Source organism: Equus caballus, chromosome 7 (genome assembly GCF_041296265.1).
Source record: "Equus caballus isolate H_3958 breed thoroughbred chromosome 7, TB-T2T, whole genome shotgun sequence".
Lineage (NCBI taxonomy): Eukaryota > Metazoa > Chordata > Mammalia > Perissodactyla > Equidae > Equus > Equus caballus.
Window position 1 is genome coordinate 66,459,359 of NC_091690.1, and position 21,127 is coordinate 66,480,485.

At 37.9% G+C, this 21,127-nt stretch overlaps 1 protein-coding gene across 4 annotated transcripts in view; it reads left to right on the top strand.

Annotated features, from left to right (window-relative positions):
- Positions 1–21,127, top strand: part of TENM4 (teneurin transmembrane protein 4) — a 2,707,421-nt gene that overhangs the window by 765,153 nt on the left and 1,921,141 nt on the right. For 2 of the 4 annotated variants that reach the window (XM_070274305.1, XM_070274306.1), the window contains one exon: positions 5,724–5,770. The exons of the other annotated variants lie outside the window; for them this stretch is intronic. The gene's annotated coding sequence lies outside the window, so the exon portion shown is untranslated. The remainder of the gene's footprint in view (positions 1–5,723; positions 5,771–21,127) is intronic. 4 annotated transcript variants of the gene reach the window in all.

The following is a 21,127-nucleotide window of genomic DNA, read 5'->3' on the forward strand; positions in this document are numbered from 1 at the left end:
ATTTATACAACCAGTGTACGAGAGTGACATTTGTCTCAGCATTCTCAGTGCAAGTTCTTGGATTTTCTGGTTGGGGGAGCTTAGATGATATGTCTACCCCTAAACCAAACTCTTTGGATATATAATATCCTGATGCGCTTAGTTTAGTTCCCATGTTTTACCTATGGAGCCAGGAATGAATTCAGTTTCCCTGAAACCTCATTGATCCCTAAACAGAAATCATAGCTGTTACGAAAGGGAAAGGAGAAGTAGTTGACATGAAGGCAACTCACGAATGCTCCATGTGGCATCTGCATGCTCTTGATCCAATTATTTTAACTCTATGCTACTGTACTATCTCATCTGTAAGGTGACAAGAATAATATCATACTCAACGCACAGGATTATTGTGAGGGAGAAAGAAAAAAGCAAATGTGCAGGTTCCTAGCACAGTGCCTAGCTTACAGCAGGCATTAACACAAAACTTTTCAGGCACTCATTCATCCTATTTATCTATAACTCTAAGTCTTTCATTTCCCCATTACTCACTGAACTTGTCTATAAAATATAAATATGAAAGCTTCTTTTTCAGCTTATTCTTAGAACTCTAATGAAAATTCATAGGTAACAAATATGAATTGTGTGAAACTTTTTATATATCAACATAATTTCATTTATTCTCTCAGAAGCTTAACTGCATTGGTCTGGCTGTTTGTTTTAGTGTAACTTAATGTCTAAGGATATATTAGTTTCCCTACATTGACTAATTGTCATTTCCAGCGACACATCCCAGAGAAAAATGTTTTCACAATATTCTGCAAACATGCACTGATTTCTCCTTCTGAACTTCCTTGTAAACAACTTATCAAGCCTTCCAAATTCAGACTGTCATTAATAGAGTAGAAACAGCATAGTAATTTTTTTAAACTGCTGATGTAGGGTAAACACTAAACATAAACATACACGCCTTTCTCTATATCTGCAAACGTGCAGCAGATACACAAACATTTGATCTAAATTATATTGTTACAAAAATAACCAGAAAGTGCATGTTAGCTTCCCCTGAATTCTGTAAATGAGCTTCAATTACACATATTACTACCCATGGTGATTCTATTACAAAACATCTTTGAATTCATCTACACTGAGATAACCCAATATCCCTTCAACTCAATATGTGCAAAAGGAGACTCAATTTTATACCCCCCTTACCTGATTGTTCTTTCACATTGCTTGTTTCTGTTAATGACACCTCCATCCTCAGGTCTGGAGGCCTCAGAATTATCATTTATGCTTTTCTTTTTCTTAGAATAAAGACCTGTCCTATAACGTGAACCATTATAATGTATACAGCAAACCTGTTTCCATGCCCTCATCATGGCTGCTCTTCCCTGGAATTCGTCAATGAAGCCATGGATCAGGTCCACCAAAGGTTCTGAGTCTAAGAGCCTTCTGCTTGTATGTCTTCCCGTCAGAGCTCTGTGAAAACTGTGCCTCTTTTAGCTTTATATCCCCAGCACTTAGCACGAGTTTTAACACATAGTACATGCTTATTAAACATCGGTTGAACTGAAGCGAGATCTGATTTATCCGAGTAACCTCAGTCTCTCCTCATTCAAACTCAAACTGCATCTTGCTGTCTGATTAATTTTCTCAAAGCACAGCTCTGTTCATGTTACTCTTTTTTTTTTTTTTAAAGATTTTTTTATTTTTTTCCTTTTTCTCCCCAAAGCCCCCCAGTACATAGTTGTATATTCTTCGTTGTGGGTCCTTCTAGTTGTGGCATGTGGGATGCTGCCTCAGCGTGGTTTGATGAGCAGTGCCATGTCCGCGCCCAGGATTTGAACCAACGAAACACTGGGCCGCCTGCAGCGGAGCGCACAAACTTAACCACTTGGCCACGGGGCCAGCCCCTGTTCATGTTACTCTTTTAATGAACACCCTAAAAGCTACCATTTGTTTAAAGTCTACTATGTTTCAGGGTTATTCTTCTCAATGACCCCACAGCCAACTGTTATTTTCATTTACACTGGGAGGAAATTGAGGTACAATGAAGTGAGGACACAGGCTGAGCTCACGCCATTATCAAGGTGCAGGTCTGTGTATAAATTCCCTTCTGTCTGACTTCAGAGCTGTGGTTTCCACTAGGTTACTTGGCTTTTTCTGCTCAAAAACTCTTCGAATGCCTCTCTAAAACGACATGCCCTTTTAGGAAGGGAACCGATCATTAAAGATCTGAGTTGTGAGCATTTACTGCGGCCTTGTTATTTGGAGTGAGGTGGGTAGAGCAGCAACCTGCCATCCCTCAGAGCTTGTTAGCGATGCTGAATCTCAGCCTCCAACCCAGACCTACTGAACCAGAATCTACATTTTAACAAGATCCCCCAAGTGATTTGTAAGCACATTGAAGTTCAGACTCATATTTCAGGGAAACTCTGATCGCTCCGCACCAGCATTGATTTACTGAGCAGAGCAAATCATGTTAGCCTAATCTCAGCTCCTTCTTTCATAGTGTTCTCAAAGATGTCGTTTGAGGACATATGGGAGATTTTAGCAATGAATTGTGTCCGTATGTAATAACACTCTGTAATAATTCAAGGCATTTTTATTCATAACAGTCATTACAGTTTATAATCACATATTTTGAGAATGATTCCTTCTTAATAAACTAACTAGGCTGGAAGTTCTAATGGGCAAGATCCATGTGAGCACTCTTCACCATTGTCTCTCCAGCACTTAGCACAGGACATATTAGAGACTCAATACACATGTGCTGAGTAAATGAACAGCTTATTGAATAATGACCTTGGGAAGAAAATTTGGTCACAACATGGGGATTACTGATAAGAATATTTTAACTAAGGCGTGAGGATTCAAACTGGGGGTTGGCATTTCTAGTGTTGTGTTACGTGGCTCTCTTTTACTCCGCATTTATTCAATCACTTCATCAAAGACATTGCAATCACGTTTCTTAGTTTATGGATAAGACCAATCTGGGGAAAGGCTGAACATTTTAGAGGACAAAATAAAAATCTGATGAGATATTTAAAGACTGGAATGATGATCTGAATCTCATAAAATGAGATTTAATGGAACTAAATGTAATAACATGCATTTTCATTCAAAAGGTCAGTGAAAGAAATGGAAGAGTTGTGGCTTTAGGAAAATGAGTGAAAAGACAGTTTTACTTGGTGCACTATCATTTAAAAGAGTGGACATTACTACCCATAAAAATTATATAAATTAAGGAGGAAATAAGAAAAATGAAGCATCCAAAGTGAAGAACATTGTAGTTGCCTATTTCAAGCCACAGTAAACTTTTCTGAAAAGAATTAGATAGTAAATATTCTTAGCTTTGTGGTCCATGAGGTCTTTGTCACAACTGCTCAATCCTGCTATTGTGGTGCGAAAGCTGCTATCAGTAAACTGTAAACAAATGAGTGACTCAGTTCCAAAAAGCCTTTTTTATAGACATTGAAATTTTAATTTCATGTAATTTTCTTGAAATATTCTTTTCCTGATTTTCTTTTAAACTATTTAAAACTGTAAAAACCATTCTTAGCTCATGAGCCATACTGAGCAAAGTTTGCCAAACACTGCTCTCTCCTATTGTATTCTGACTCCAGTTAGAATTTAGTTCTGGCATCTCCCATTTGGACAGAAGTGGGTAAATTGTTAGGTCTTCAAGTGGGAATGAATACCATACAGATAAGACTGAAAAGCATTTTTGTGTGAAGAAAAGCGAAAAGAAAATGCAGTGCCTAGTCTGGAAAAGAAAGGACTTTGGACAACATGGTTGCCACCTTCGAATAATTGAAAGTAAATTATAGAAAAATATGAAATAAATTTAATAAATTTAATTGCATCTTCAGGTACGAGATGTAGATTGAGAAAGGCCTGAAGTCAAGTTCTAGCTCCACTATGTAATGTGTATGCTATTTTGGACAATATACTAAGTATTTCCCTGCCTCATTCTCCTCATTTATAAAATAAAGAAAATTATAATACCTACTGATTGAATTAGCCTTTATGGTGTAAAACCCACTTCAAAAGTTGGTGGTTTAAAACAACAATCATGTTATCTCTCTTACTTCTGTGGTAAACTGTGCAATCCTTCCGCTGGTTTTGCCTGAGCTTTCCCTCATGGCTGCATTTGACCAGAGCATCAGCTGGGTTGGAAGGTCTAAAATGGCCTCGTTCACATCTCTAATAATTGGTTCTAGCTCTTCAGGGAGGTGCCTGGGATCTTCTGCACATGGCCTCTCATTCTCCAGTAAGTCTCAACTGGCTTCCTTATTTGATGCCTCAGGGCAGCATTCTAAGAGAGCAAAAGGAGATCCGTCAGGACTTTTGAAACTGAGGATGCAAAACATGCAGTTTCACTTCCAGGACATTCTATTTCTCAAAGTAAGATACAAGATTAGTCCAGATTTAAGAAGGTGGGGAAAATTTCTCCACCTTTGGATGAGAGTGGCAGAAAAGTCAAATTGCAAAAGGGTGTGGTCATAGGGATTTGTCATTAAATGTGGTCAGTAATCTACCGTTCTTACTTAATGAGGTGTTGTGAGGGTTAAACAAGGCAACATTGTAGCATTTACCATAGTCCCCAACCCACAGGAGTTGCTTAATAAGTGGTGGCTATCTCATCCTGTCTCAGATAGATTTTTGGATAAAGAGGGAAAGAAAGAACACAGAGTGGGAGATGTCCCAGGTTGGAATGAGCTGCCTCAGGGCGTAGAGTCTTTGCTATCATGACAAGTATTGAGACTGGATGGATTAAAGAAGAGAAGCCAACACTGGAAGTGTAGCTAGACAAGGGGACATCCAAGATTAATTCAGTCCTCAAAATTCTTAATTGGATTTTTCTTCTGTTCATTTTATGAAGATCAGTATCAATGAGGTAGAATTTAAGGCAGACTTCATGACACATAGGAGGAAATGTACATTAATTTTATTGCCAATTTTTAAAAATTAAGTTTTTAGTGTGGTCATAGAGAACAATTATGAGCTTAATCTGAAGCCGATTGTGAGACATTTAGCCTTTAAAGAAAATTAAGTGTCATATTGAGTTCCTATTTTCCTTTATAAGTTTCCAGAGAGAACAGGAGAGGATGTTACCTATAAAGTTTGTTCCAATATCATTTGTATTAAAAGACTAAGCATAGAAATATTTTGGAAAACATCTGGTTCTTGGGAGAAAAACAATTTATCTAAAATATGAAAGTGGAGAAGAGAGGGGAAGAAAGAACCCTCCCCCCCCCTGTAGACCTCTCCCCACTGCTGAAATGAGGAGGGGAAGAGTTCTCTGACAATCGAGGTGATCACAAAGAAACATCTGAATCATCCAACCACATAATGAACACGGAACAACGCAGAGAACAAGGCCAGCCTGTTGTCCTGTTGACTGTGGCCCTGCCTACTCTGAAGGGTTTGGGTGGGTAGATTCCTTAGCATTTTTTCTGTTTTTCACATGTGCTTTTGGAGGCCAGAGTACACAAAGGAAAACATCATCTGTTAAAGAATAGACAAAAGACAACTTCAGCCTTTCACTAAAGAAATAATTGAAAATGAATGAACAAATAAATAAGTGGGTGACTCTGTTCTTCTAGGAGTAATCAACTTTGCGTAACGTGCTGGAAATTTTTGTTTGTTTCCTTAGATCTAGTCTCTACCTTTTGTTGTTGCCCAGGGAAGCTGGTCTGTACAAACTATAACAATAGATTCTCTTTTCTTCTGGCTTTCAGGTTGATTTAGCCAAAGAGGAGGACAAGCAGAAAACTGCAGGGAGGAGGTAGAGTGTCCCCAAACCATTTACTCTCACTGGTATTATTAGCTAGGAGGCACTCCAATATCTCTTGCGATTTCTCTTTACCCATCTCACACCCTGGCAAACCATTTCTTATTAAATATTCTTCCAATTACAGCATGCATCTCTTAATGATGGGGATATGTTCTGAGAAATGCATCGTTAGGCAATTTCACCACTGTGTGAACATCACAGAGTGTACTTAGACAAACTTAGTTGGTGTAACCTACTATACACCTAGGTTATATGGTACTAATCTTTTGGGACCACTGTCATATATATGGTCCTTTGTTGACCTAAATGTCGTTATGCAGAGTGTGACTGTACTTAATTTTAATGTGTCATCCCTTTTCTGCTGATATTCATGGAGATCCTAAAATATCTTCTAGTCTAGCCCAAACTAAAAATAATGTGTGACAACAGACAGAAACTATAAGGGAATCAACCATTATAGCTAACATTGAACTGATCAGATATTTTGTTCAAAGATTTTCTCTCATTTGTTAAAAAATATTTTCGAGTGCCTCCTAACTTAGCTAAAATAGAGTATGTGCAAGCAGTTCATAGTCTAGATGTGTAGGTACTCATCAGCCAATTAATCACACAAAACAAATATACAATTTTAAACTGTGGAAGGTGCCATGTGGAGAAGATATGCTGTAGTATGAGAGTGTATAACAGGGGCTCCTAGTGGCCTCAGAGTGAGGGAAGGTTAGCCTACACAAATCATATTTAAGCAGAGATACAATGGATTGCAGGTATTAACTAGGTGTGTAGAACTGGGAATAAAATTTCGGGCAGAGAAAAGATGTGCAAATGTGTTATAGCCGAGAAGAACAGGACACAGTCTAAGAATTAAAGAAGGCTAGTGTGGCAAGAGTTCAGAAGGCAAATGATATCATGGTTTTCAACATGGCTAACAGAGGAGTTAGGGCCAAAGCAGAGGACCTTGGGAATCATATTGAGGATTTTAGTTTATAGCCAAAGAACAATGGAAAGCCTTGTGTTTAAATGAAGGAATGATATGATTTGTATCTTGAAAATATCTCCCTAGCTGAAATATAGAGAATAGACGGGAGGAGGACAAAGTAGAAGGGCGTTAATTAGGAACTCAGTGCAACTGTCCAGGGGAGAAGTGATTCCAGCCTAAATGAGATAAAAGATGGAAAACCTATAGAAAAAACGATAGATTTGAGAGGTATTTAGAAGTAAAGCTGATAGTTAGTGGTGATGGATTGGATTTGGAGGGGTGAGAGAAAGAAAGGTGCCAAAAAATGTCGTTAAGTATCTGGTTGGCTGAGCCAAAAGGATGATTGTGCCAAGCAGGAATCACTGGAACAGCCTCAGGTTTGGAGGAGATCAGATGTTGAGTTTTAGATATTGTTGAGTGTGAAATGCTTTTGAAATATCCAAGAGAGATGATAAGAAGGTAATTCTGGACAGAGGCCTAGAGCTCAGAGGAGAGTTCTAGGTTAGAGGTAAAAACTGAGAATTCATCTGTATGTGGAAAGACATCAGGTCCAGGTGCATAATTTAGATACTATAGGGCAAAATTAGAGGGCAAGAAGAGGACAAAACCCTGAGAATCCCCAACATATGTTGGCTGAGTAAATTAATATGAGAGTGTAAATAAGACTGAAATGGGGAATCCAGAGGCATAGCAGAAAAACCAGCAGTAGCATCATGGAAGCTAAGAAAAGAGAGTGTCAACAGGGATTAGTTTGCAAGGAAGCCAAATAAAATGAAAACAGCAATGAAAAAATCATTCTATTTACCGTTATTAGGTAACTGATAATGGGACAGAAACCAGACTGAAAAGAATGAAGGGTGAGAAAACATAGTGTACAAATATAGGAAATTTGTTCAATGACTTTGACTATAAAAGGGAGAGATTGGGGTTGGATGAAGGGTGTGGTTGAGTGAGACATTTTTCAAGAGAGAAAAACTTGAGCATCTTTAAATGCCAGTGAAGGAGTAAAGGGAGAGTGGAAAGGGTTGAATATACAAAAAAAATGATAATATAAAATTCAGAGAATGTAAATGTGACAAGATCGAAAATGTAAGTGGAAGGAATAGCTGTATTTAGTATCACATATATAATGAAGATACCTCTATAACATAAAAGTAGTTAGACATAAAAAATAGGTAGTTATGGAATAAAAACAATTAGAGATCTTGGAAATGAAAAATATCACAGCTATAAAGTAACAGATGACTGAAAAATGGAGTAGATTCAGCTAAGTAGTGAATTAACGGTCTGAAAGATTGAGTTAAGGATGCTTCCAATAACAGTACAAAGACAAACAATGGAAACTGATGAAGAAAAGTTAGGAGCCATTGAGGACAGATCCAGAATTTCTTCATGCATCTACTAGGAGTTCCAAAATAGAAAGGATAGAAAAAATGGAGAAGAATCTATATCTGAAGAAATAATGGCTGAGAAATTTCCAGAACTTATGAAAGATATGAGTCTACAGATTGAAAGGTCCCAATATTTCAAACAGTGTTAAATAAGCACACATTCACTTCACAGTGATAATAAATATATTAAGGGTACTTAGGAAACTCTCAAAATGTACCAGAAAGAAATGACAGATTATTGACAAAAGATTACAAATTGTAGTCATCTATCATTGAGCTGTACTCTGAGGAAGAGAGAGGGAAGCGAAGCTTCTATCCTCTTGGCGTTTACCACATACTAAGAGATACCGATAAATTTATTAAAAATGCAATGCATTAATCTGCAATAAACGATGGTCAAAAGATGCAAGTCGAGGATGTGCAAGTACAACTTATACAGTGCTCTATATTTTAGAAAGTTCATTTTTTCCCACATGTTTACAAAGAGTTATTGAGGACTTCTTATGCGCAAAGCACTGCATATGATCCTCAGGGTAAATGCCAGGAACGAAGAACGATGTTTTCTGCCCTCATGGAACTATAATCGAGCATAGTACCTGGCCAGCTCTAGGATCTCTGTAAAAACATGATTAATTACTTTGCTATATAGAAAATTAAGCCACCTTTCAATGTTTATTTCCCAGAAAAAGGAGAAATGGGGAAAATGGCTCAGCTTGGATCAGTCCTGTCTTTAAATGCTCATACCCCTAGGCTCAACCATGTAGCCCAACACTTTCTAAACATCCTTCATTCACTTTCCTGCAAACTCTTGTGAAATACACCCTCCCAGATGTGCTGTGGCCATCTCAGCAGTCCCTCAAGTATTGTGCATACTTACATAGGCCTACCACAGGACACGACTCAAAAATTATTCAGTAAATATTTCTCAACTAAAATTGCATGACTGAAAACATAGATGCATTGAATAGTTCATTCATTTCTTTCAAATAACTCTGGTGTTACAGGATTGTACCTTATAGATAACAAAAAGTAGATATTCCTTTATATTTGTATTGATCTTTAATAAATATAACAAATATTGTTTATTGAGCACCCATTGCATACAAAGAACCCTATCTTCACATTATGTGCATTGGGTCTTATGTATCATATGCCTCAGATTGTACACCATATGCATTAACACTGGATTTAATCATCACTGCTCATTTTTGACAGAACTGGAACCCAATCCAACTTGGCTATTAAGACTCCTGCTTTTTTATATGTTGTACTATATTCTCAATTTTGCACTTTTCAAACTATTTTTACATTCACTGTCTCTTATAATACAAATGAAAATGTTAAATTTCGCTTTACCAAGAAACAAACTAATAAATTTAGGAACTAACATTTAATATCCATTGCTTACTATTTTGATTTTCTGTTTTTGTTGTTTGATTTTTTCAAGGCCACTTACTTTAGTCCTTGTACTCCTCACTTTCTTAGATATTGTGGATATAAAAATTAGGTAATATTCCCATCCATGATTATTTAAATAAATATTGAACTGTATGAAAATTAAAAAAAAATATTTTTACTCCTATTTATTTCAGAAAAGATGGAAATATCTGTCTTCATCTATCTATCTATCTATCACCTATCTATTTATCTGTCATCTATCTATCTATCTAGACGCTGTACAATATCTTTGGGGTCACCCAGAAATGTATAAGTTTTTGAGAGAAAGAATGAATTTGCAAGCCAACTTTTTTCACTATAGCTAGAAATGATGAGAACAGTTACAGAATGGGCAAAAAATTACCAAAAAATTTAAAAACACAGGTTCAGAGAGGGCTTGGGTATGGCTCAAACCTGTCTGTCTTGCTCCAGGTTTCTTTTCACAAGGCAATAGCATCACTGAGCTTCACTTTCTCTCTGGTCCTTTTGTCCATCTGGAAGAGACTCTGTTCTGAGGTGTGCAAAAGAGCAACATGGAAAAGAAAGCATAACCACCCTGTTCACTGCCCACTAGGGACAGGCACTGTGCTATTGCTTTTCTCTGCAGAAGGGCTTCATCCTTCTCTATCTTTTGACAGTGATTGACAGCTACAACAAGTTGTTGTGTCGAAGCGCCTGCAAGTCAATTATGAAAATCATGTGCACTTGCTTAAAGATGATTGTAAATTGCTTCTGGCTGATCAGAATAATGAGTCACGGTGAGGCTAATCAGCATTGGGCATATATAGTATCTTGTTCCTGCATCGTGTTTGCAGCTGCAACTAGTTCACCCAAATGAGTGTTTTCAAATTTCTCATGGGTTGCAGCAGGATGCTAACAATGGGGACATTATTGGAGGAGGGAAGGATTGGTCTCAAGGAGAGAGAGTAAAACAAAGCAACGCTCACTTTGCATGAGTTGTACGAGCCATTATGTTTACCATTCCCTTATGACTTTGGTTTAGGGAAGCAGGGAGGAAGCCAACACTAACTAGAGCCACATCCTTTTCGTATGTGTGAAGTGTTTACCATTGCCTCTTCATGGAAGCACTGTAAGGGGCTGTCATTAGTCCATGCAATAGATGAACACACTGACACTAGGAAATTGCTCGGCATTGCATAGCCAATGGCTAAGGCAGGATTCCACCTTTGCCTGATGAATTTCAAAGCTTGGTCCACTGTATCAGGATTACTAAAATACTGTCTACAGACCTCCTGCTGTAGGCTGTCCTTTGTGTCCCTGTTTAAGGTTTGGCTTCCCTGGCCCCACCCCACACATGCTCTGTCAGAATCTCTGGGGTGTGGGAGACAGGTCCAAGAGATGTGCAGTGCTAACAAGCAATTCCAGGTTGTACTCATGCACACTGAAGCTTGGGAGCGACTGCACCTCACCTTGACTATTCTTTCTGTCTCTTGAATTTCTGTAAGACTCACCACAGGTATTTCAATTGATCACAAAGACTTACTAACGTGGCTTTTAGTCACTATATAACAGAAGTTTTGTTTTGTCTTTCCTTTAGAAATTAGAGAAAAACCATTTCAGTGTATTAATTCATGACTCAGAACTTCCCCATCTGTCCTCTCTCTTCCAAATTGCTTTGTACATCAGACTGATTGCTTTTGCTCAAATAGTTTAGGTGGGGCTTGGAACAAGGATGAGTTGAAATGACGTAAGCCACAACGTCATGCAGTGCTGTGGCCTTGTTCAGAAAGGTACAGGAGAAGAACATAGGACCAGAGGCCAAAGAGTGGATGCTAACATTGGACCTTTTTCTCACTATGACTTTGTTGTCACTTGATCCTTCTGAGTCATTTTTTTGCTAATAATAAGAAGAAATAGAAATAATTGAGATCACAAAATTAACTTATTTTCATACTTAAAATGACGTATTGGCTTGTAAAATCCAGTTCAAAAATGGTTTTGCACTTCCTCAAAATGTTACACATAGAGTTACCAGGCAATGGAACTCCAAGGCATATGCCCAAGAGAAATAAAAAGATACGTCCACTCAAAAACTTGTACACATTACTCATTATGTCCAAAAAGTGGAAAAAATGTAAATGTTCATCAACTGATGAACAGATAAATAAAATGCGGTATAGCCATACAATGGGATATTATTTGGCAACAAAAAAAAATGTGGTATAGAGACATGATACAGCATAGAAGTACCTTGAAAACGTTATGCTAAATGAAAGAAGCCAGTTATAAAAGAACACATAACGGGCAAGAGGTGTGTTTTTTGGGGGAGGGTTGATGTAAATGTTCTAAAATTGGTGATGGTGACAGTCACTCAACTCTGTGAATATTCTAAACACTATTTGCATAATTTAAAGGGGTAAATTATATGATGTGTTAACTGTACCTCCACGAATCTACTAAACAAAGTGAGGTATTGGGGCTGGTCCAGTAGCGTGGTGGTTAAGTTCGTGTGCTCCTCTTTGGCATCCCAGAGTTTGGGGATGAGGATTCTGGGCACGGATCTGCACACTGCTCATCAAGCCATGCTGTGGCAACATCCCACATACGAAATAGAGGAAGCCTGGCACAGATGTTAGCTCAGGGTTAATCTTCCTCACCAAAAAAAGAAAAAAAAAAAGAGAGTGAGGTATTGGAAAATAATACACGATACAGAGGTTGTGCTTAAGTTGTGTTTACTCAGCAGTTATTCGCAGTATCAGTAAGCTCTTCTATTATTTTTGGAATGGATATTCATTGGAAGTGGAGCAACTTTCAGTCTTCTGAATTCTGAGGTAGTTGAGGAAGTTTGGGGATTAGGAAATATGCTAGTACCAAGATTGGAGCCATTCAATGGGGTTTTGGAATCTAGATCCACCAGTTCTGATCTCATGTAAATCAGTTCTTGAATGTCCTTATAAAGGAGAGTGAAGAAGGTAAATCTGGCGTGTCCACAGGCTGGATGGGTTGAGGAAGTGAGGGCTTAGCAGCAAGCAGAAGAGCTGATGCATCATTTGCAGTAACCCCGTCATTGAATGAGATTTCCTCCATGTCCCTGAAACCCATTTTCTCCCAGAAATCCATTTTGGGATTTAGAACCAACCAGACATCACAATAATCTCATCTTCAGTGCAAATATACAGTTTCAGTAAAAAGGGGAATGGCTAAATATCATCTTTGCTTTACTTCTGGCCTTCAGACTCTAATTATGCAGGATATATAGCTCAAAAATTCTCTGTTCCTCTGCCAAGCTCAACAAGGATGCTCTGGGAATGAGTCTGAAGGTTGGGTTGCATGAACCCTGGAAACCTGGAATGTTTTGTCTGTTTCTGTTCACAAGCTCTTTAATGCCCTCTGACTCTTACACTGCCCAAACCCACATGGGAGAGCTAAAATCATTCCTGGTAAATCTCATCAACTTCTGGGACACCCCTGCAAATTTCCCTCAGCTTAATCTCTAGCATTAACCTGAAGAAACATTTTCTTATCCAACCTCTACTCTTGTTAAGGAGTGATGCTATTGTTGAATGCTGTAAGAAATGACAGAGATTAGCATTCGCATAATACTGGATATTTCTTTGTTGATATTTCATTTACTGCTTGAAGTAACCTAACATGGTGGATGCCATACCCCTCAATTTAGGGATAAGGAATCTGAACTTTTGAGAGGTTAAACAACTTGCTTACAGTCACAGAGTTAAGAAATGGAGAGGGAGAGGGCAGAGTTCTGGTCTGGGTTTGTCTGATTGCAAATCCTATGTTTCTTCTGCTGTTTCATGTTGATTGGCTTTACTAGCAAGCTTTGTAGACAAGCTCATAACACCCTTCAGTTTCTAAAAGAAGTCTTGGCAAATTGTGGTTCAGATAGTAGGAAGGGCATGAATAAGTGTTAACAGTGAAAGGAAAACTGACATTGACTAAGCACTGATTATGTGCCAGTTGATTTCACACACATACCAACAGGTATAGACATCATTCCTTTGTTTAGGTTTCAGAGAAGGAAAATGAGGCACAAGACAGCAAACTGACCTGGTAGTGTTTGCTGCTAAGTGGTGTTTCGTCTGTCCCTGGAATCTATGCTCTTTCCAATATTCTCGTGGTGTACTTAGAAAAAGAATGAAAAGAAAGACTCTTGAAATAGAAAAGAAGGAATTAACAGATCTAAGTAAGGCCACAACAGCAGATAAAGTCCATGTTTGCAAGGATCTTAAAAGCCAATGTCAAAAGCTTGAATTTAAGTTCGCAAATATCATTTTCAAGAAATAGAGGGGTTTGATCTCCCAGCGTAGTGAATTTGTTTGTGAGTATAGAACTTATGTTGAACTCACTGTATCCAGGAAGTCTATGAATTTTGTGACGCCATACTCCTTGCATTATTGCTTAGATTTCTTTGTAGCAGAACTGGAATACTTGAGAGCTGAATATAACATTCATAGACATGTAACATTCGGAACTATATACCATGGTACCACGGCGATAAGAGATGAGATTCTCACACAGTTTGAAGGGTAGTGTGTTCCTGGAAGGTTTCTTGGTGCAGACTATGCCTTCGCGACATCCTCAAGCTCCATCATATTTAGTTAAGACCAGGAAGATTATTCTTTAGTTACAAGTTCATTCATACATCCAATGAAGAGAAGCTTTCTTGTGAGAAGACAGTGGCACCACTTTCATTAAGATGGGCTTCAGAAGATAGAGTGGCTAAGCCAGTCCCATGGGTAGTATAAAAGTGGAAGATGGGAACCCAAAGAGACTCATAATTATTGACTCAAGAGAAGAAAGTATGAAAGTATTTTCTAAAGAGGATGATTTATTAAATATTATACAGGGAACAAAAGAGTTTCTGTAATTAAACAAATTTGGGAAATGTATGCCTAATCAGAGTTAAATGGGTCTCTTGACTGCATGACTTTATAGAACTTTGAATTCCCTAACATTCATTTTGAATCTCTAAGGTAAAAATATAATACACTAAAACTTATTTGATCTCAGATCAGTTATTTTTTGTGGAGCAACCCAAGGAATCATTGTTCAATAGAACAGAAATTTGGGAGTCATTGGCTAAGAGGAGGGTGTTTGATGACTGATGATCCTGAGTGTAATCCTCGCCTATCAGGAATAGCTGTGGAATCATGGGACAGTTACTCACACCTTCTTTATCTGCTTCCCCAACTGTTAAATGATAATGATCATAGTACCCCAGAGAACTGCTGTGAGGATTAAATGGATATACAGAAGCTCTTAACATAGTGCCTGGCTCATGGTAAGCACTCAATCCATGGTTGCTGTTATTACCATTGTTAACATGACAAAAAGAAAAGGAACAGAAGCCCAGTGTTATATCCAGCAAAGTGGCATTGAAAAGAGGGGAAAGAATCTTATAAATATCTATTTTTCAGAGATGCCATACCTTCTTTTAACGCTAGCAAATCAGTGAATACTAGTTAAGGCAGAGGAGTGAAGGAAGGTGTCCTTGAGAAAGGAGCTCCACAAGGAAAGAAAACTGAGAATCCCTCAATGGGAGATGGGCTGGGAGCTGCTTCCCTACAAGAGGTGCTGAGATGCTTAACCAGTGTCCCTGTTATTGCAGAACTTAGTGTAGTTGGTGATAACACACTTGGATAACTAAGATGCGTTTTAATCAAGAACAGAGTGGGCACCAGAATCCATGACTTTAAGGTGATATTTCCAAAGGTTGAGGGGTATCAGCTTATAGAAAGGGTGACAAGAATTGCTGATCCGTTCCTCACCAATACCCAATTCCTTCTAACCCAGACTCATTCTCTTTTTCTCACTTAGATTGGATGACATTAAAGATAGGACTTTATGCCAGGGAGAGGACTTTTGAATGTATTAATTATTTATGCTTTATGTTTTTGAAAAAAAGGGAATTTGATATAGCAAAGAGAAATATTAATTATATTTAGACAGTAAACACTTTTCTATGGATTCTAGGCCGATTGCTTTTGTGGTATTAAACACTAAAATCAATGTTTTACCTTTCTTGCATGTTACTTACTAACTTAAAAATTAAGGTGTTCTAGTCTACACAGTATTTCATCCAGAAAAAGTATTATCTGTTTAGAATTACTAATCATTGGTTCTCTAGTTTCTTCTAACACATCAGATTTGTTCTTTTTTTTGTATTTTCTTTTGCCCACCTCCGTGCTTTCAATGGAAAGTCACTGAATTAACAGATGAACTTCCAAGGACATACTAAGCACATTTCCAGTCCTATTAGCACTCTGGATAATACTGCAGTGTGAACAAGAGCTCTTTCAAGCCAGAGGGCACACAATTGTCTTTTGTCATTTAATATATTCCAGGAGGTACCCCAAGAAGGCTGCTTCTATAGACAAACCATTATCAATAGTAAGTACCTCTTAGATTACTGCTTACAGATTTTGATTTTTTTCTGTTTAGTTATCATAATATTCTTTTTAATGAAGATCACTTCACCTTGGAAGCTTTCCTAAGACAGATAACACACTATGAACTCAAATCCATTAGTTCTGTTTGTTGACTTGGAAAGAGACCAAGTTCTTGGCCATAGTTCGAGCATTGGAAGTGCATCATATTTGATGGAGTAGATAAAAGTGGTAATTGCTGTGGCTTTATAAAGTTGTGAGACTAGAAAACCAAAGTATTTCATAGCTATTCCAGGACAACTGGAAGCTAAAAATATCTTCTTCCTTCCTCGCCCTAATTGTTCAGATAGGCAGTGACATTTTTACTAATGCATTTTTGTGTGATGGCTTTACTTTTACTTGTGTCAGTCTTGGAAACAAAAAAGGAGAATCAGCATATTTCTGTATTTTCTATAAGCCTGTCAACTTTTAAGCTGTGCTTCCTTTTATAGCTATACAGTATAAGAACTTTAGATTTGTATATTTCAACCTTCTTATTTTCCCCTACTCATCACCAAGACAGAATTCAAAACCTTTAGTTTGGCATTCCAGCCTATTTTTGGTGTAGCTCCTCTCCTGCTCTCAATCTCCACTTATCCCATACTGGAGACAAAATGGAATTCTGCATGTTGTCAAAGCGCATTCTTTAATGACACCATGCCTTGGTACCTCTGTTGTTTTTGCATGAAATACATTCTACTTCCTTCTGTTGTCTGACAAATCCTACTACACCTTCACAACCGAGCTTTTGTGTAGTCTTCTCCAAGTCATACCCAAGTGAGCTCAATTGTTCTGTATTCTATTTCATTTTCATTTCATTGTAATATATCTGTTTACCAATGTGACTCTTCAACTAGACTGTGTTTCCTCTGAAAATAAAGATCATGTCTGGTTCATTTTCCCTTATCAGTATCTAGTCTGGAGTGGAAATCAAATAGTCCCAGATTTAAATCCCCTTCTAACACCTACTCTATGTGATTTTGAGAAAGTCTACAGAACCTGTCTCTTCACCTGTAAAACTGAGATAATATTCAGGTTGGCTGGGTTTTGTTAGAATTTGTCATATTACATGTAAAGAACTTAGCACGATGTCTTAAACATCATAACCATTCAGTTAAATCCTTTTTTTTTTTAAGATTTTATTTTTTCCCTTTTTCTCCCCAAAGCGCCCCAGTACATAGTTGCGTATTCTTCGTTGCGGGCCTTCTAGTTGTGGCATGTGGGACTCTGCCTCAGCGTGGTTTGATGAGCAGTGCCATGTCCACGCCCAGGATTCGAACCAATGAAACACTGGGCCACCTGCAGCGGAGCGCGCGAACTTAACCACTCGGCCATGGGGCCAGCCTCCATTCAGTTAAATCTTGATGAATAATTGCGGGTAAACGAGTTAGAGGTTCATTTGACTCACTGAAAATATTTGGTTTGTTTATTGTTTTCTCAAAGGCAACTTCATTTCTATTTGAAGTCTACATTGAACATTTGTCAGAGTTTGGTTTGGTTCATTTGTGCACGAACCCCTTTCTATGTCCAATATATATCTTTGTATACCTATATTTATATCTATATCTATATTTACATCTATATCTATATCTACCCAGAGAGGAGTTCTGGATTGTTAAAAGAATTGCCGAACTACCCTTTAGGAGAGTAGAATTTCCAGTTCTCTCAGATTAAGGGAGACCAACCATGGTCTTTGTAAATGTATAATCTGATCCATAAACCTAGTCTTATGCCCAGTGCATTAGAAGGCAGGCCTATAACCAGGGTGATGTCATAGTTTCAGACTTGTGTGAGGAGGTCAAGCCTCTTCTGTTCTATGATCTTCTCTCATTTTATGACCCACAGCTTTACAAATGCTTCTCTCCCAGTTCATGTCCTCACAGAGTCAAGTAATGACTATTTTAGGACTCACTTGTTGAGTAAATGAACTGATCATCAAAGGATTGGTTGGGAAAATGTGGGCTGTTCATAGAGATTAATCCCTATTATTAGGAAAACTACTGCTAGTAAAACAGTAACTAACATGTTTACAGTAATTTACAATTTATTGAAGGCATCACTATATATTACTACCTAGTTTATTTCTTACCATGACCCATTAAGCTGGTTACAACAGATTGACTGTCTTGGAGGCGGTATTGTGTAGTAGACAGAATCGTAAGTGTTGAAATTAGACCCAGGTTAGAATTCTTGCTCGTCCACACAGCAGCTTATGACTTTGGACAGATTACTAAAATCTCCTAAACCCCAATTTTCTCATTTGGAAAATGAGATTAATAATAATTCCTGCCTCAGAGCATGTTGAGAGGATCATGTAAGAACATGTAAGTATAGAATTTAGACCAGCGTGGATACTCACGCTTCTGCTAGAGTTCTTCTAGTTGTTATTGATGTGGTTAACTTCCTTTTGTAACTCCACACTCATCAACCAAAGTTTACCTTGCCCCAAACTGAAGATTTTATTTTTAAACCTTCACCTCTTTTTTCGTTTGTTTATTTTCTCTTTTTGTGTGAAGGGCATCACCGTGCTCTCTATTACACAGGTGGGAGAAACATACATACACTATATTTAACTCCTGCCTTTCCAGACAGCAGCATAATAGTTGCCAAGATCTGCCAGCCCCACTTTGCCCAGCCCTCCTCCAGCCTTGTTTCTCCAGCCTGGGTGTGCTATCCCATATCAGGCCTGCTTTGTCACTCTTCACTTGAATTATTTTCACACCGTCAACCTATCACTCAGGATTATAATCCCTCCTTTTAAAATCAGTTTACATCCTATTGTCAGTTATGTTCTATTCCACAAACATATTCCTTCTGCATTTTCTCACCCTGTGTGTATTTATTCATCTTGTCCCTGGAGACTTAAGTCCTGTCCTCTCATCCTACATGCTATTTATTAAAAACATCAGTTCTCGTGTTTTAAATTTTAATCTCTGTTGAGTGCTTATTTGAGTGCTTGTTTTTAATCTAATTGAGTGCCAGGAAGTGTGCTAGGTACTGTGATATAGTATATCTGCTTCTCACAGCCACAGACCCCTCCCATTAGGTAGGAATATTATTACCCCTTTTGGAAATGAAGAAACCCTGGCTGCTAGAGGTCAAGGATTTTGCTGATGGTCATCCGAACTTTGTGTTTGCTGATGGAGCCAGCATTTGAATCCAGGACTCTCGAATTCAAGAACTCTGGCTCTTAAGATAAACCGCCTTTCGAGTGCCTTGCCCAAATTCTCTTTCTTCCTGATCTTCCATGTCAAAACTGCTCTCTTTTTCTCTTCTATTTCTATCCCTAGGCCTAGGCCTATTTTACAGGACCTGTCAGATCTTGTTTGGTAGTGAAGGTCTTTGTGTATATATCTAATCTCCTCTCCTGGGTTCTCAATTCAAGAAGAACTAACACCGTTTCCTTTTCAACTTTTATTTCTAGTGGTACCTTACACGGAGTCTTATAGGAAGTAGGTATTTAGTAAATGTAGAACTGAACTAAAGTGAATTAAATTGATTTCATTGACCCAGTGCCCACAGGAATTCAACAGCAGAGCCTGGAGTGGGACACAGGTTTCTTTTTACACCATATTGTCCTTCAAACCTCATACTGTCAAGGAAAGCAGACTCTAGGAGAATAGTTGTGGAGTTTGGTCCTATCCCTGACTCTTTGCAGGATTGTGTCTTTGGAGATGTTACTTCACTTATCTGACTCTTTCCTTATAAATAAAATGGGAAAAATATCCCTATATTACAGATGTGCTGTGAGAATTAAAAGAGAGAGCATTATGTAAAGAATTTAACACATGCTTGGCCCCTTATATGCTGATAATAGATGGTAGTTTTATTCAGTTAGGCCCTTTCTATTATATCACAATATAAGAAGTAGTTAAGTAGTTACCATAAGATTGTTTTCAGTGATTTCTTTTTTTTAGCAGGCATGGAAATGAGAATGAGAAACTCTGAATGAATAGACAGAATTGCTTCTAACTAGAGTAACTGTCAAGTCTTTTGTGAAGCACCCGCAACCTTGGAAGGTGCTCCGGGCATGTTGGAAGGAGAGTGAGCCAGTTGTTAAGAACCAAGGCTAATATCCCACTTCAATTTCATTCTAATTAAGCGGTAGGTAGTTGGTAGACAAAGAATAGATGGGAAAACAAAACTGAAAAACTTGACCCAGAACGGAATATAAGGGTGGAATCCATACGCATTGGTTTTGGGATGAGTGAGAAAACCAGAGAGAATGTCACCATGAAAAACAAAGCAGCAACTAGAACACAACTAGAGGACAGTATTCAGAGTAAGACATTCATAGACAAGCCATCCACACTGAGTCTTATCCTGGCACTTGAGTGGCTTTGGTTTATTTTATGAAGCAGGTTTTCCTGTCTTCTGCCTCTCAAATTTCACAAGCAAGAAAATGGAGCCCCAGAAAGACAATAAGATGGTAAACTTATCCAATCTCCACTAATGTGAAATTTGTAAGATGATTTCCAACAGGGATTGTAATCAATTCACTTTTCTTCTTTTTTAATGAAGGGTATGCTGTGGAACAGAACAATATAAAGCAGATTTCAGAGTGACTTAGAAATCTACTAAAGATTCATTTATTCAACAAATATTTGTTGAATATATACCATGTGTCAAGAAAAACGCTATAAATTTAGATACAGTGTTAAAAATGGCATACCCTGTTCTCAAATATCTGTTAGTCTGTGGGAAGGAAAGATATGTAAACAATTACAACGTGGTGTGAGTAGTTCTACGCTGCAGGAAAACATATATATAATGTTAACTTTTTTTTTTGCAATGTCTTTGGTACTGTGCTAAAATTTATATTTTTTTAACTCATTCACTTTTCTCCAGAGCTTATTGGGTGAGTACTATTGTTACCCTTAGTTTATAGAGCTGAAACTCAAACAGAGAGGAGAACCTGCCTTTGTGTAAGCAACAAGACATCAGAGCTGAGATTTGACCCAGGCTTCAAAGTTTGAGCTTCTAAATTTTAGATATGCCATATGCCAAAGAGGCTGTTGGAAATAATATACAGGATTATATTATACATAATGCTGTTGCCAGATAATACGCAGGATATCCAATTAAATTTGATCCCAGATAAATGACAAATAATTTTTTAGCATAAGTCTGTCCCATGCAA